Source organism: Tupaia chinensis, unplaced genomic scaffold (assembly GCF_000334495.1).
Source record: "Tupaia chinensis unplaced genomic scaffold, TupChi_1.0 Scaffold144952_1, whole genome shotgun sequence".
Taxonomy (NCBI): domain Eukaryota; kingdom Metazoa; phylum Chordata; class Mammalia; order Scandentia; family Tupaiidae; genus Tupaia; species Tupaia belangeri.
In genome coordinates, this window is record NW_006204812.1 from 2,768,917 (window position 1) to 2,783,513 (window position 14,597).

At 37.8% G+C, this 14,597-nt stretch overlaps 1 long non-coding RNA gene and 1 other non-coding gene across 2 annotated transcripts in view; one reads left to right on the forward strand and one right to left on the reverse strand.

Moving 5' to 3' along the window:
- Positions 1–6,520, reverse strand: part of LOC114005925 (uncharacterized) — a 32,664-nt gene extending 26,144 nt beyond the window's left edge. Inside the window, exons 1-2 of the long non-coding RNA XR_003547713.1 lie at positions 6,341–6,520; positions 3,247–3,360 (exon numbers count right to left, since the gene is read on the reverse strand). This is a non-coding gene — a long non-coding RNA (uncharacterized LOC114005925). The remainder of the gene's footprint in view (positions 1–3,246; positions 3,361–6,340) is intronic.
- A 7,737-nt stretch (positions 6,521–14,257) lies between these two features.
- On the forward strand, positions 14,258–14,360 carry LOC114005933 (U6 spliceosomal RNA). Its single transcript, XR_003547726.1, has one exon. It is a non-coding gene; the product is annotated as a U6 spliceosomal RNA (small nuclear RNA).
- Positions 14,361–14,597: the final 237 nt, after the last annotated feature.

A 14,597-nucleotide genomic window follows, 5' to 3' on the forward strand; every position in this document is an offset into this window, starting at 1 on the left:
CTTTTTTGAATCAATGTAATACGTAAGACACAATAAATGGAAAATGAGACAAAGCACATTTACAGCCTGTGGTCACTGCTATGATAGATCTCCTTTCAGAGTGCTATGAAGTTACAAAGAAGGATACTCTCACCTCACTAGTTCTCCTAATGCAGAGCCATCATTTCCAACTTTTGCTTTAAGAACCTGAAGCAGGCATGACCCCGTCTTGGAGGAGCACCTCCAAGAAAAGCGGGGAATGAAGCGGGGAATGAAGCAGGAGCGACCCCATCTTAAAGGAGCGCCTCCATTACAAACTATTAGAGTCCTCTGACTGGAAACTTGCCTTCTCCTCTGTGCCTTAGAGTAAACAGAGTAATTAACATTCCTATTGTCTTTTAACCCCACTCCTCCTAACCACCCTAAAATGTTCCTCAATGATGCAATCAGCCAGACCCCTTGCCCTGAGCCATGAAGACCATTGAAACTCCATTGTGATCAGACCATGCCCTCAGGAATGATTAACCTGCTTGCTTTGCTTCTGTAACTGGCTTTTTGCTTTGAAGATAGAAAATCCTGCCCCCATCTCTCCTGATGCCCCTTCACTTTGTTCCTGTGCCCTTGTAAATCATCTGCGAATTTTTGGCCTATATAAGCTCCTTTCTCCTTTCACTCAGGGCTGCGGGTTTTTGAGAGACATGAGTACCCCCTTAGGCCGCCGGCTTCATCAATAAACTCCAATAAATTTGGCTATGTCTGAATGTCCTCTTATTTCTCACTGAGTAGACTATAACAAATCTAGTAAGGACTGGGAGATGCTAGGATGACAAACAAATACGGCAGTCATGGTGATGGGGTTTAGCACAAACACTAAAACCTGCATCCCTTTCTCTCTTTTATAAAAACAATCTTCGGAAGAGTGTGGTTAATTCAAGAGTACATTCCTATGCAGAATATTTTAAAATGTACTCTTTGGGAACCGAGCCATCAATAAATGCATAAGTGATATTAATATTTACCCTTAAAGTATCTCTTAACAAAACATGTTAGGAAAGGATTCTAGATCACACTCAGAAAATCTTGTGTCTCTGAATTCTTACTTCTAGAACTAATTTGTTGTTTTGCCAATAACATCTATACTAAGCTTTCCTACGTTATTTTTATAAAGGCAATCCTTCTTATTATGTAGAGTAACATCGCAAAGGAAGTGTCATTAGACACTTTTAATTTTAATTACACCCTTGTGAAATAGTGTAACAAATAGGCTTAAACTAAAATTTACAGGGATCCAAAGATGCCATTTCCACCCACCTATGTTTTAATTCACTTATACAATTTTTAAAAATTTAAACATTTAAACATAGACTACCATAAATATATCATAGCCCTTTGTACATCTAATACCAACACGAAAAAGACACTTACATTCTAGCAAATGTCTTCAGCTTTTCTTTTTGTTCTAAGAGAAAGATACCTTTTAGAAATGAAGAAATACCTATCTCCCCACCTCTTCCATGGTTGAACTGTGTATCCTTCGCTGTCCTGTGCTTTTACTGTATTTTATGTGTAATATTATACACATTATATAATGTATATAACACATGTACTATTCTGCTGAACACTTGAAAGTATTACCCATGATTTTGCCACTATCAAATCTCAAATTATGTCTCTTTTGATTCATACAGATATAGATCATGCATTTTAATGACAATGGAGGACTCCAATATATAAACAAGTCAGTTTATTTATTTATTGAACTGTGAACCAGTACTGTGGTTTAAATTTGTCTCCCAGAGATTCATGTGTTCAAAACAATCTCCAATGCAGCAGTGTTGAGAGGCAGAAAAATCAATGTCATTATCGCTGGGGTGGGCTAGTTATTTTGGGGGTGGGCTTGTTTTTACCGTCCTTTACTGTTCCCTCTTACATACTTGCTTGCATTTCCACCATAAGACAAAACCCTTCCCAAGTAGTAGCACCGTTTTATTGGACTTCTCAGCCTCCAGAACTGTGAGTTGAATAAATATCTCTATTCATAACTTACCCAATCTGGGATTCAGTTATAGCAGTCAAAAACTGACCAACACAATGAGTTAGGTTCTTTCAATGTTTTGCTATTACCAGCATTTTGCAGTGAATAGTATGACAAGGTATATTTTATGCAAGTGTGGGCATTTCTCTAGAGAATACACTTTAGGAATAGTTGGGACTGTTAGGATATCAGGCATATACATTATTATTACTACACACTGTCAAATTACTCTCCAGAATAATTATGTCCATTTTTTCTCATACGTGTAAAGCTGCTTATTTCCACATAAATTTTCCAAAATGTAGTTTTATAGATCTGTAAATTTCCGTAAATTTAATGGGTATATTATCTAACATTGATCTTGACCCTTTTTGTTCTTCAAAATTCTAGGTTATTGTCTGCCTTTTAAAGGTAATTTTTTATATTTGCCAGAGGGTTTGTAAGCTCGCCAGAGAAAGAGAGAGAGAAAGTCAGAAGGCACCCCCCATGGGGAATGGTCATGCCACAATCCCCTCTCCTCCATTTTTCCCTCCATCTGGGATTTTGCGCACACATACACACACACACACACACACACACACACCTGGTTTGTTTCTCAAGTCATGAGGTCTGGGACTCACGCCTTGTGGTTGGCCATGTGGAATCCAGCTGCTATAACCTTTATACCATGGCTGAACTCAGATGACGTTTTTATTTTTTTCTTTTATTTCTTCCATGAGAAAAAGGAACACAGACAGACAGACACCCCCAACAGCGTCTTCATGTAGTGATCTACCCCTAGCATTAGCCAGCCAGGATCACAGGCATGCACATGTGCCCAGCACGAATAGGGAGACTTAGCACAGGAATCCAAGAACTTTTCATGTAGCTGCAGCATTGAAGAACATGGCAGTGACTGGTGAACAGGTGATTTTAACATGTCAAATCTATTGAGTATGTACTATGATTAATGGGTGTGTGCATGTGTATATACACACAGGTATGAATGTAAATATATAAGTATATACATACACATATACACACTTAAGTGTGTTTGTGTGTGGAATTTATTCCATTCTGTTCTGTTCTCATTTACCATTTCTCTTTGCTTCAGTTTGGCTTTAATTTCCTTTTTCTGTTTTATTATATTATATTTCTCTTGTTCCCATTTACTAATTTAATTTTTTTGTTTTTTTCTTTTCCTTTCTGTAGCACACATGCTTACCAAAATTTAAAGTCAATCACATCATTACCTTCCTCCTGAATGATGGATGCAAAGACGTCTTTCCAGCTTTCTTGTAGTCATTTTCCAGTAATATAATCTCGATTTATTTTCATATCATAAAATTAGTCATTTTCTCTCCTGTCTTTAAACAAATTAATACATATAGATTAACCTCAGGTTTACTAATTTACTTGCTCACCATTTTTGCATTCTACATCATCTGCTTTTTGAAAGATATTATTTCTTGAGTATATCTACTTAATAGTTTCCATAAAAGTTTGGTAAAATGTCTCATGGTTCATTTTTCTGAAAATATGTATTGTTTTCTTTTATTCTGTGCTAACTCCATGTTACTTTTTTGTTGTAAGTATCCTACTTTCAAGGATGCAATATCTTCTCTTTGAGTATACTAATTATAGTTTCCTTTTCCTTTTTCTCTACTCCTTCGTAATCTCTTTCCTCCATGTTGCCGGTTTCTATGTATTTTAGTGTCTTTGTTCCTTGTTGGAGAATCTTCTGAACATCTAGAAAGTCTTTATGTCTTCTCATAATTAAGAGCAAGGGAGTGAAACACTATAAAACTGATCAGAAACACTGATGGGACAGGACATGGTATTGACTATTTTACATAGCATAATCTGGGTGGTCACTTTTGGGGAATCAGCCCTCCATCCTACCTCCCTGTATCTTCCTGCCTTTCCTGTAGGGTTTTAAAAGTGACTTAGGGGAAAGGTTTCCAATCTTCTGCCTTGGCGAGGACATGGTTCTCAAACCAAAATGGAAGAGTGTGCTAGGGACTCAGATTCGGCATGGTTTTGGTACATAATCCTTTCCATCCCATGACTGCTTGGATCCCCATTTCACCATGTGTAGAGAATAAACCCTAGAACTTTTGAAGTGCCAGTGGCTTAGCTGCCCAAAGTCATGGAGTGAGGGAAAGCATCTGCATTCTCCAACAGATTTTCACCAAATCTTCTTGGCACTTCCTCACTTATTTCCAACTTCTAAGATAGCTAGTATTTGTTTGTCTTTTTCTTGCATTTACTTTCAATCAGCTTTATAAAATGGGAAGGCTATAAGAGTCTATGAAGGAGAATTAGTGCAAAATATCTATTTCTCTCAAGACTGGAGACTTATTGACTTCTCTATTTGGGGCTTTAAAAGCCAAAATTAATGACTTGCCCTCAACTTTCCAGTTGTTCACACTTCTGTCTCTTGCCCTAGATGCCAAAAACATCAGCTCGTATCTTCACTACTCTTAATTTCAGCCCCCGCTTCACTTCTAGATGAAGTCCTCAGGCATTTCATTGTTATGAGAGGTTATCTATATATTTGAAGTATTTTAATAGCATTGTTAAATTTTATCTAGCTTTTTAAAATGTTTGTTTTAAGTGAAATTCACAGTTAAAGTAGTCTAACATCTTCCAAGATTCCCATCTCTTGATTCGCCATTACAATGGCCACTGTCTAAGCCCACTAACTGTGGGGCAGGGGCTCTTCCTCAAACTACTCCTGCGGATTAGCCATTGCTGTACTCACTTCACAATGAGGAAACCGAGGTACATGGAATACAGATTTCTCCTGAAGAATATCCAACCAGTTGACAGAGATGTCATTTGAAAACAGGTTCATCCATCTCCAAAGCCCATGTACAGTAAACCAAACATTCTCCCATGAGCATCAATAAATTCTAGGAAAGAGCCAATGACCTAAAATGTTCTTAAAGTTGTGTTTGCTGGTGTGTACATGTGTGTGCCTGCTTTAACACACACACACAATCTGTATCGGTGGAGCAGAGAGTATTTAAGACCTAGTGCTATCATGGTACTTGGTTCAGACAGTTTTCACTGATTTGCTTCCTTTATGTCTGTTCATTCAATAGCGTCTAATAAACACTTTATTTCCCTTCTCACTGACTTTCTATTTATTCAGTATTTTCTGCCGCAAAGGCCTATTGTGTTCAGGCGATGAATGTCACAGCATGCACACTGCTTTGTAATGCTAGGGACTCTGAACAATAATTTTACTTTGAAGTTAAAAAGTAGTGGGGACAGGGAAGATAAGATGGCTGTGTAGAGACATCACAGAAAATAAATGGGTGTGTGAATTTATAAGTTTCTAAGAGAAGCCATATATGTGTAATATTACACTTCTGCTGAATAAGTTGCCATTAATAAAGTGCATTAATAAGTCTTTCAAAGATACAAATATGATCTTAGATTTGCTCTCCTTTCAAATGTCTATCATAGTAGGTACTGAGTAGTCAGTTATTATACATACATTGAATTAAAAGTTACCTATGAGAAATCACAAATCCATGATAATATTGTATAGTTTTTCACATTGAGTGGTGTAGGTCTTAGGAAAGCATCTTCTTTTATTCATCAGCCCTAATGAATCACAGATTTTTACTTCTCAAAGATATCCTGGTCCGTTTTCCTTTTATATGGAATATTCAAGGTCATTTCTTGAGCTCAGTATCTGAACTTTGTACCTCCGGGCGCATTTATCAATGTGCCAGCTAAGTGACTTGCACCCACTAGGTCCACAATACATCATTATTAACAATAAAGAGTATTGTCTTTTGAACAAATAGAATTCACACTTAGTTACAGCTTTCTGGCTATCAGCAGCTGGCCTACCAGATGGAACAGAAGACAGAATGCATAGCCAAGTCCCAGAAAGTCCTAAACAAATCCATATTGTATGTCTCATACCTAAGCTCAAAAGGAGACAAAGAACACCTGAGACAAATGTTCTTCACATGATTCCACCATCACAACGCCTCAGCTAACCTTCACCTCCTTGTAGAAGCCAGCCACAGTAACCAACTAAAACAGGGTCCACTTAGTTCTCCCCAACCTTCCCATGCTAGTTACGCTCTCTGCACTGCTTAAAACTTACTAGACTTTGTGACTATCTTAATTGTCTTTTTAGTCAAATTCTAATTATCTTTCCTTCTAGACTACTCATCATGAGGTCAAGGATGAACTCTTTCCTATGTCCCCCCAACAGAGTAGAAATCCAGTATTTATCTAATGAATACCAAATTCAGTGAAGTCAGCCTAACTCCTCTTTAACCCAGAAATGAGAACCGTTGTTCAAAAAAAGCAACCACTCACCTTGGCACAACTTCATTTCCATGCTTAGCACAAGCTCCCCAGGCTGCACACCTGGAATCGTGTTTCACAGACTTGCGGGGTCTCTCTGCAGTTGAAATGTTCTCTCTATGTAAAATCCTCCTGTGCTCTCTCTACTGCTCAGCAGTAGTTGAGACGCAAGCCACTTGTGCAAACTCTGAAAGATACTGATAAAAGGAAAAGAATGACATTTGCTTCTGGCAGTTTTACTCAAAGGTATGTGCCTGAAAGTCAGAGAAAGATATCATGAGCTGTAGGAAGTAGGAGAGATCTCTGAAGAGAACGTGGGATAAGGATATTCTTAGGGCAGTGGCATTTTTCCACTGTGCTCAGCAAGAGAGAGCCGTTCGAAGAGTGAAAGAAGAGTGAATAGGACTTGGCATACGAGGAAAGGAGAAAGACAGCAGCACACTGACTCTCATCTCTCAGATGCCATGACCTTGAGCCTTACAGAGTTTCTGCACGAACTACGGTCCAGTGGTACACAGAACCAAGACTCGCATCATTGCAAACACTTGCAGCGATGGCATAGCGAGGGAGTTAAGCAGGGCATAGATGGATGAATCTGATCAAGCACATATCTAGTTTGACAAGAGACATAGAAAAAAATAGATAAATAAAAGATCGCTAAGAAAGATATTGCTTAGAGGAAGGGAAGAAAATTGCCCTAAATTTTGTTATATTTCAGCTGAGATTTCCCAGAAACATTCACCAGAGAAATTAGCTGACTCCCAATCAGTGTTCTAATGCAGCCATTTATAGTGCTTCATGCTGCTTCATTGCCCAGGTAATTACTTTTCATCAGCCTAAAATTCTCCAGTACTTTCAGCTGGAAAAGTGAGTCTTCATTTCCCCATGTTAGGAGTCAGTTGCAGAATGTTATTGACCTACTTCTTCTGTCATCTTCCACTTGAGTGCAGGTGCGTGTAAGAGAGTCCTGGGCATTATTTACAGTGGCTTTCATGAATCTTTTAAAAATGGTGCTTAGTCGTATGGGTAGAAAAAGGTATGAATGGATAGACTGGAGAATACAGTATAAATGAACAAGTGAATAAATGAATGTTGTGTACCAAGAATAACATTACTCATCACGTTTGCTCATTCATTCATTGAACAAGCATTGAAAATAAAACATTATTCCTTCTTTAAAAAAAGTTCATATGTGCATTTATCAATTGGTATTTAATTAGAGAATCAGAACCTGTTGGAGTAATATAGACTAAGAGGTTAATTACAGGGTGGTCACTATGAGATTACAATCTGATTAAGCACTCTGTGTGTGACATTTCCTTCTGTCTATACTGCTACAGTCTGAAGTCCACATGGCAGGGAGTCCAGAAGAAAAAAAATAAAATTTGAAGTTCAAGAGAGAGATAACAAACAGGAACCATGGAATATGCCAGAACCCATGGTAATAAAAAGGAGCCCTTATCGACTTTTTATGGCTCCTAAACCTTCAACTTTGGTGATGTGGATGACTTGCAGAAAAAGCGGATTCCCTTCTTTACGGAGCTAAGCATACACCTGATTTAAGAGCCGGAGACAATGAAGCAGGACAGCCATGTTTGCAGGACAAGCAGTAAGGTCTGGCTATTGCCTCTCACAGTTAGGTGAACCAGCCGTTCTATGACAATATGTGTTAAACTCAACAGCACCTGAAACTTTACCCACCTGCTCCACATAAAATAGTTAGCAAAAATTTTCTATGGTGGCTTAGTCTAGCCCAGAAGCAATCACTAAGAATTCTGGAAAATAAACTAATGACACTCAGAAACCCGTGTGAGAAGAATAGCAGAAGGCTTGGGAAATACATTGTAGTGAGTGTAGAGCCTCCAACTCATATATATATATATGCCATGAATATACTTAGTTTTTTTATATTAGGTGAGCCATAAAAATCTATTTTTATGCTTAAGCAACCTCAACTTGGGTTTCTTCCACTTGAAATTTAAAGAGATCTGATCAATGCACATATTGCATGAGAAGGCAGAGTTAGGAGGTATGAGATGGAAACTGGAGGAAGGAAATTTGTTTGGGAAAAGTAGTGTCTAATATATTTACATGCTCAAAATAATAAATTAATGAAGGAACACAAGGTACAAAAATGAGAAACGTCATGGTATACATGAATGGAAAGTACAAAGGAATTAGTATTGACTTCTTTCCCATAAATTTCATTTCCATTAAAAGTGTTTCCAAATGAATTAGGCTTCGTTGTAGTTCCAAAATAGACTTTATGGGACAATTTTCTGGTCATTTCTTATCATCATGGTGATTGTCATGGTGATTAACATAGAACTTTCCAGCACAAAGAGCAAGGCATCTGTGTCCAGTTTTTTGCATTTGTTTTCCTTGAAATGTTCAGCAAAGCCTAATATTGTTGTGGGTTAAAAATTACATTAAGTTAAGGTAAATTAATCTACTTAAATAGCTTAGTACTTAAAGCTAATTCCTCTTGTGCTATCAATACTGAGATTCCAGGATTAAATAGGGCTGGGGGGAAAATGAAGTTGCAGGGATTATGAAGTTCTTTTATTCATTTATTTTCCTGAATTGAATTTCTCCATTCTTAGCAGTGTTTAGTCAGAGTTCTTGGTTACCATGACGAAACTGTCTGGAGGCACACACTCTACCCAGTTTTGACCATTTGTGTTTCACTGTAATCATTCATTAGGGAAAAGAAATTTCTCAATGTGCTCTCCTCAAAGATTCAAACAGAAGTCTGTTTGCAGTATACCTATAAAAGGTTCTTCCCAGCCTGATCCTAGTTTCTAGAAGGAAAGACAAATAAGATAGTTACAAAGTCTAGTAAGTTTTAAGCAGTGCAGGTGTGCAGAAACCCAGGGAAGAGAAAGCATTCTTATAGAGAGGCATAGAGACTGTCCTGCATGTGAGCAAGTCAGGGAGAGCTCAACTATTTCATCCAGACCACATATTCTGCTCTTCACCATGATATGTACTATGTGGTTATTTAAATTTAATTATCTCCAACATATCAGGTAGCTATATGTCTATTGGAAACTTGACTTACAGTGGATTCAGAAAATTGAGATTTATTTTTTTATAATAGGAAAACAACAGATGGGGGCTGCTGGTATTTGTTTAGAAGCACATTGTGCATTTCTGGGCTGTCTTTCCTGTGATTTTGTAAACAGTTTTCTTTCCTTTTTTTCTTTTCTGTTTTTTTTGTTTGTTTTTTTTTTTTTTTAGAGAGATTTTTGCTATAGGACGTATGTGCTTGCTGGAGAGACAGAGAGACAGAAAGTGAGAATTCACCTCTCAGGGGTGATGGCCATGCCACAATCCTTTCTCCTCCATCTCCTCTTGGGATTTTGGGCACACATGCACATGCTCCTGGCATGAGTTTTAAGCAACTGGGTCCAGGATTCAAACTGTGGTTTACTATGTGGGAGTCCAGTGACATAACCATTATGCCATCTGCTGGTCTCAGTTAACATTTTTCTTACTACATTAAGGATTCAAGATGGCTGGTGCCACCTCAAAATTTGTGTTTATACCAGGGTGGGACAAGAGGGGACACTATGCCAGTCGTCTTCATTTGCATTGGTTCTAAAAAGCAAACATCTTTCCAAAATATCCAACAGACTTCCCTTCTATCTCAGTAGAATAATTATATCACAAGACCACTGTGAGACAACTGAGGCTGGGTTTCTGATTGTCAAGAAAAAGGGGTGAATGGATACTGGGGAGGAAACTAATGATTCTAGCTGTATTTGCCTAAATAGTTATAGGTTCCTTGAATGCAGTGACTAAGTTCAATATTTCTTTCATGTTAACTTTTCCTTTAAAAATTTTTGAGATCTTGTTTGCTTTCCCTGACTACAACTGAGAGGGAGTTGGCCTGTCATACCTGATGGCTCATTTAAGTTAGGAATAAACCAGCACTAGACCAAAAATAAATGATAACTTAATAGGTTAACTTAATATGTTAAACTGACAATAAGGTTAATATATACACTGCACAGTACAATAGTCAAGTAAGCTGGGAAAGTAAAAGAAACAAACAACAGAAGGCTCAGATCTTTCAAAAATTGGTGATGTTTGTGTATTTATATATAAAAAAATGATACGCCTCCAGTCAGGGGAAACAAATCTTAACTAAAAGAAAATGAAATGTATTGTTATAAGTGATTTTTAAAGGCAATAGAATAAGGGATTTTTTTGAAGATTTCATAAGGGTATAGTTCTAGAAATGTTCTTTTTCTTGACATTAAGAAATATAGAACTTGAAGCTTAGGTATGTGTGTTTAAAATATAAAAGAAACTACTACTATAATCAAAATGAAATATATAATTTTCAAGTTAAAAGAGAAAATAATAGAGGATAAAATTTAAACAAGAGTAAGAAGTTTAAGAAATCCTCTTAAAAAAGGCATAAAAACAGAAAGCAAAATATAGGTCGAACTTGAACTTTTCCATTCCAGTTGTTTCTGTCAAGAACAACAATTGTGGTAACTATGGGTATAATAGGAAAAATATAATCTATATGAAAGTAAATGAGCTGATGATGCATGGGCATTTGAGAATCCAAGAGAAAATGTGAGAAAATAAGCTCATTTTCTCCTCAGAGTCTTCTCTAATAACTGGGGGCAAAAGGAGAAGACCACAGTTAAGCAAACAATATTTAGTCAATTATAAAACAAGTGAAAGATTCATCAGACTTGGGGTTTACAAAGGATGGCAGAATATGGAGGTCAAGAATCCAGTGGAGTGACTGGCAGCTAGCACAAGGACTATGTCACTGAACTCCCACGTAGCCAATCATGGTTCAAGTCCCGGATCCAGGAGCTTAAACTCATGCTGGGCACGGGCACATGTGCATGTGTGCCCAAGATCCCGAGAGGAGAATGGAGGAGAAGGGATTGTGGCGTGGCCATACCCCCGGGGTGTGACTTCTCACTTTCTGTCTCTCTATCTCTGTCTAGTGTGCACACGTGCCCTGTAGCAAAAACCTCTCCAAAAAAAAAAAAAAGAATCCAGTGGACAGAGGTGTAGGGACACTAGCTCAGTGCTGGTGATCTTCCTCCATGAGGCATTTGTTGAATTCGAAGCTGCACAGGGTAGGAATTAGGAGGATAAAAAGTAGCACTGAATCTAGATCTAAGTTTTTGGCAGTATCTTTGCACCAAGGAGACAAAATTGGAGTCCAGGGCACACCAAGAATAAAGGCCCTAGTAAACATCTTGGTCTTCCATTTGATACCTCTAAAGAGTTAGGAGAATATATGAACCAAAGAGAGTCTGAGCCTTTTAACCCAGACACTATCAAAGTCTGGGAATAAATGACATGTTTCTAGTCATGTCTCTAAGAAAATATGGCACTCTCTCTGGACAAATGTGAAGTATCAAGGATTTCATTAAAACATTAACAAGTGCACTAAAGATCTATTACATCTCTCTCTAGCTATTCATTTATCCAATGATCCTCCCTCCCATTTCCCTTATCTATACCAAAAAGGATGTACACTGAAAAACATGTACATTAGTGATTATATCAGTGTTATTTTTAACAACTAGAAAAAACTTAAATGATGGAATGCCCATGAACAGTAGAACAGATAAATAGGTTTCGTAATAATCAGACAATAAAACATCATACAGCAATGAAACTACTAACTTGCTTCTTGCAATAGTATGGATGAATCCCACAAAAAGAAAATGAATAAAAGCATCCAGATATAATGATATGAACTTCAAAGTCAAGGAAACTAAGCTGTGGGAAGAGAGGTTGAATGATGACATTCAGATGGCAAGACATGAAGGCAGTTCCACTGAGTGATATATCTGAACCTGAGTGGTAGCTGCATGGGAATACTCACTTTAAAATAATTCATTGAATTTTACACTTATCATTTGTACAATTTTCTGCACAGTTTATTAGATTTTTAAACATTAGTAAACAAGTAAAATCACACCTATTATCAAAATAAATGAAAATAGGCTGAATGGCAAAATGGAGATTTTTGTGTTGTTGTTTTGCCATGAGGTATGCACACTCATCAGGGGGATGGAGAGATAGAGAGAGACAGACAGACAGGCAGAGACAGACAGTGAGAGGGAAAGTAAGAAATCCCCCCCCCCCCAGGGAGGATGGCCATGCTGCAATCCTCTTTTCTCTATTTTCCTCTCAAGATTTTGGGCACACACGCTCATGTGATTGGTGTGATTTTCAAGCTTCCAGGTCCAGGACTCAAATTGAGATGACCCACATGGAAGTCCAGCCCTTCAACCACCACACCGTCTGCTGGCTTCAAAACTGAGACTTAAAAAAAAAAAGTGCAAATTGCCCAAGAATCATAGCAAAATAAAAATACCAAAAGGGATAATGTAATGCAGTAACCCTGAATCTGAGAGTTGAGCTAACGTTTACCTGGTCTTTAAAGAAATCACTCACAGGCCCAGCCAGCAAAAACATGGGTTGATTTGAATTACAGGAGGTGCTTACTGGTAGATAGCCTTTGGTAGGAGCCCGTTTCTCAGAATGGCACTGCAGCAGTTTTACAGTGGTTAGATCAAAACAAGCTGGGGTCCCTGTGGACATTAGTTTCCTCAGACCCTTACAGTTTTATGATCAGTGCCTGCTTTCCATACCTCATTACTAGGGGGATGTGTTTTCTTCAGATACCAACTTTAGCCAGAGCCTACTCCTGGAGGGTAAGAGTGGAGGGCAGCCAGATATAGAGGAGCGAGAAGACAGTCTATGTCCGGAAGATCCTCCACAGATGATAATAAAGAGATGGGCAAATAGTTGCAGATACATTTGAGATATAACAGACCATGATCTTAAAAACAAAAACAAAAAGCATTAACTCTGAAAAAGAAAATTTACTCTAAGGGATAAATGACAATAAAGATACAGCTGTCATGAATCTGAGTTCTGAATTCAATAACCTGAAGCATGTAAGAAAAGACTTAGAAATACCTGCTACGGTTCGAATTTGTCCCCCAGAAATTTATGTGTCGGGCTTAATTGTATTGACTGGGCTGTAAAAGTATTAAGTGAAAACTTAATTCCTTTGTGATTGCTGCAGAGTAAGGCTTAGTGGGCAGCGATGGGGTTCTAGTGATTGCATCCTGGAGGTGACAGACTTATGAATAGATAGATGAGGTCTCACGAGACCCAGTGAATTCCAGCTCTCCTGAAAAAGAGCTATTTCTCTCAATAACTGGTTGTTATAAAAGAGAGATCGATCAGGATTGCTCTCTCTCTCTCTCTCTTCCTTTCTCTCCCTATCTCTATCCCTCTCTCTTCTCTTCCCTGCATGATGCTATAGGCCTAGGACTTTGGATGTTGCTGCTAACAGAATCATGAGTTTGTAAACTTCTATCTTATTTATATGGTAGAATTACTCAAGTGCAGGTATTGCTATTAGCAATGCAAAACAGACTAAGACACAACTGGTAAGATAAAAGAGTAATAGTCTTAGTGGGAGACTAATATGTATTACATATTTCACAGTTCAATTAAATCAAAGTGCTGAATATAGTATTAGACTAATACAGTTAATATATTAAATCAAATAAATGACATAAAATTTTGTCCTTTATACAGAACATGCTCTCCTTATAGGGTTTCAATATGCTTACAAGCAAAATGTTAGTTATAATCATAAATTATCTATTCACAGTGTAATAGTACCTAAAATGTATTGCAGAATGATAAAGAAAACTATCCTAGTCCCTTGGAAATAAAAACCTAAACTTCTGCAAAATAATCTTTAGATCAAAAGCTAAACCAGGGCCTGGCAGGTGGCATGGTGGTTAAGGCACTGGACTCCCACATGGCCGACCACAGTTCAGGTCCTGGACCTGGCAGTTTGCTTTCTTGCTTTCCTTTTCACGCTCTCTCTGGCCAAATTAAAAAATAATAGTACCAGTGTCACTTTGGCAGTACATACACCCAAACTGGAACGATACAGAGGAGATTAGCATGGCTCCTGTGCAAGGCTGACATGCAAATTCGTGAAGCGTTCCATATTTTAAAATAAATAAGAGTAACAAATAGAATTATTTTTTTTTTCTAAAAAAAAAAAGACAGGGATTTTGGTTTGTCCATCCTGATGATTTATAGGATGTGAGTAATCGAGCTGATTTGGTTAGCGTACATAAATGGTTGCTTAACTAAGGACAGCTCTGCTGTGAGAGCACTTTATAAAAGCAAATTTCCTCAGAATAGGCAGCGCCTTGAGAACAGTATTTTCCTAAGCCTCGATACTGAG